The 3082-nt window shown below is 40.4% G+C and overlaps 1 long non-coding RNA gene across 1 annotated transcript; it reads right to left on the bottom strand.

The window, feature by feature from the left end:
* Nucleotides 1-223: 223 nt before the first annotated feature.
* Nucleotides 224-1312, bottom strand: LOC119132385. Its single transcript, XR_005099863.1, has 2 exons — nt 696-1312; nt 224-620 (listed from the first exon to the last, which is right to left on the bottom strand). It is a non-coding gene; the product is annotated as an uncharacterized LOC119132385 (long non-coding RNA).
* Nucleotides 1313-3082: the final 1770 nt, after the last annotated feature.

Genomic DNA, 3082 nt, shown 5'->3' with positions numbered 1-3082 from the left:
TTTTTTTCTCTTTCAGTGGGTGTTTGTTTTGGGGATTATTTCCGCCAGTCTCCCTTTGCAGATAAAAACACATACTACTTCATTGGGTTTAAGTCTGAAGGAGCTCCTAGTTATTTCCCTTAGTAGATTTTACAACACAACACAGTTTTGTTTTGGGGTTATTATCATGTTGCACGATTAAGTTTGCCTTCATCATTCTTGAAATGGGCAGACAAGATTTCTGTACGTTTTTGACTTTATTTTGCTGTTGTCCGGCCCAAAGGAGGCCACGTTACCTCCGCTAAGTTTAACAGACGAGTGTGGACCGATTTCTAAATCACATCTGTAAAAATGCTAAAAGGGTCAACAATTGATAACAAAGCACATTAAATCCTAAAGGACTAGCACCCATAATGACATATTTTGAGAGACGGGCACGTAGTGTCCAACCATCAGAAATCATGTTGAAGTCAATACACACAGCATGTACAGACAGAGATGCCGAGGTCTGCTTGTATTGAGGTCTGTTCCCATTTCTGACAGCTGCATGCATCACTGGCTTCTTTGTCTGAGCCAATCAGCAGCTGGCTCACTGGATGTTTCCTTTTTCAGTTGGAGAAGAGCTCGGCATACACACTAGACTGAAAAGGGAAAAAAAGGAGAGCATGGCAAGTGTCAAACAGACAGAGAAAGATGAAGGAGAAGAGACCACTTACCACTGTGACGGGAATTTGTTAACTGTACAACAATGAAGAGAGCGGCGTCACAGCGGCTCGGCCAATCAGGTGCTGAGAAATTGGGCCACTTATGACATCAACACTGGCATCGGATGAGAGTTGCCCGCATGAGGGAGCTTTCCAGCGAAAGGACAGACGGAGAGAGCATGTTATGATGCTCTGCTCTAATACAAATACACTCACACAGAAATAAAACCATGTAGAATTCGAACAGTATGCACCGTACAGTCAAGATTCCATTAAAAAAAAGAAACATTTTAAATGCACCATCATGACTCAAAAGCTCCAAGAACATATGCAAGACTGCATTCGGTATAAAGGCGCTCTTACGTATATATCATTCATGAATATCAATAGAAGTGAGTACATTCCTTTGTATGAATAATAGCATTAGTGCCTATAGAAATTGTGGCAATGGGGAAAACAGGGATTCAAATGTGTAAATTGAGGAGCTTTGCTCGGCCTAAACCGAGCTTTTTTCCCTCACATCATTGAGTAGCATAAAATATCTTGGTCTCCAAGGAAAATGCATTTCTAGTTTTCACATGGCATTTTCAATACTTTTTTAGAATGTTCAGGGTTTCACAGCCCCACTATCATTTATTGCACAAAAGGGAGTATGGTCAACCCAAAACTTCAGAAGAGAGATAAAGACAAAAGTGACTCTGGGTCTGGGGAGAGTGGGAAGCGCATGACTTCATAAATGACAGGCTCTTTGTGAGGGGTCAGAAAATATTTGGGTTTGTATCTAATCTATCACACTGATAGGATATCGTTTTATTTTCTCACAAATTCTGACACATCACAACTTGAAAAGGATTGCATTGTACCACGTAAACTTGCAGAAGTCCCCAAATGTATCGGATATACATGAACGTGGTTTGTCTAAACATAGCGTCTTGTTCTATGTACATATTCCAAATATGATGCGGATTTTCCATAGCTACTTATTTTCCAAATCCCTTGTGATTATTACCCGCAAATTCAAAACAAATGAGACCCTTGGGGTTGTACTGCACATTAAATCTGCCATTCTGTCTATTTTCTTTCTTCCTTCTCCACGACTGTATTTTTTTCTGGGTCTCCTATGGGAAGGTGTCAAGATGATAAGCAACAGAGAGTCTGGGAGAATTGGGCAGGAAGCAAATAGATGGGAGGCAGTCTTAGGGACTTTACACATGTATCAATTTATTTATGTTTTGATTTATGGTTCCCCGATGCTTTTACAGGACATTGTGGTCACAGCACACAAACGTATCCATTTGAGTAACTCCTGCCGCAATAACATTTTGCCTTGGCAATTCAGGAAGTTTGTTCATGCCCGTTGCTGGGCATGTGGCTTCACAAGTAAGGACAATTCTATTATGTTTGTTTTCTAACATTATTGTGAGCCGGTGTCACACAGCAGGGGTTCACTGTTTGTATACAGTGTGTGAGGGGGAGTGGGGGGTTAACCCCCTCGGGAGGCAAGCAAAGAAAAAGGCATAATGCGTTGTGTTGTCCGACCATCCATCATTTCTGTACCATTTATTCTGTTCAGGGTCATGGGTGAGCAGCTAGAGCCTATTTCAGCTGAGCATGCTTGAGAGGCGAAGTACACCCTGGATCACAATAACTTTACACACCTACATGGATAATTTAGTTCCATTAAGCAATGATTTATTAAGGGCTGGGGCGTTGTACTGCATGGTGATGAATTATGCTTCATGGGTCAATGTACAAGAAAAAAGTGTGGGTATTACAGCTATAACAAGAGATTCTTTACACTAATATTCAATTCATGTTCTCTGTTCAACAAGAGACATAAAAGACACTAAATGTGTTCATCCTGTGTGAGTAGGCCTGCTATTCACTTCATTAGTTAAACACCGAGAATAGTTCCATTGTGAGAGGAGCTTAAGCTGATAGAACTCACTTTATCTCTTTACATTGCTTCTCTTTCAAGATGTTTGTGTCAGGTCCTCTGCTAATAAAATGTTGAATTTATTTATGTGACATCTATGCAGTGCTTTGTTCATAAGTGATTGTTTTTGTTCGTATCGAATTCAAATATGGGCATTTGATTGCACGCTGTGTCAGTTTGGGTGACGTTATGATGTCATAAGTCACTCACCCTATGTGTGAGTTAAGAAAATAGGCCGATGATTCGTGCATGTGTGTTTGTGCATAGTACAGTGCATCATGTATGTACCTATGTAAATCTGTATGTATGTGCATGAATTGTGCATTTGCTGGTAATATTATGCATGACCACGGGTATACACAATGTGTCGCCCTGCTTTCTGACAGTGATGTGATTTATCAGATTATTACCGTTTTAAATATTTCTTCCTCCCTGTGACTTAGACGTGACAATGAATATTCTT

This window comes from Syngnathus acus, chromosome 13 (assembly GCF_901709675.1).
Source record: "Syngnathus acus chromosome 13, fSynAcu1.2, whole genome shotgun sequence".
NCBI classification, from domain to species: Eukaryota; Metazoa; Chordata; class Actinopteri; order Syngnathiformes; family Syngnathidae; genus Syngnathus; species Syngnathus acus.
The sequence above is the reverse complement of the archived record's forward strand: the minus strand, read 5'-3'. Positions and strand labels throughout refer to the sequence as shown.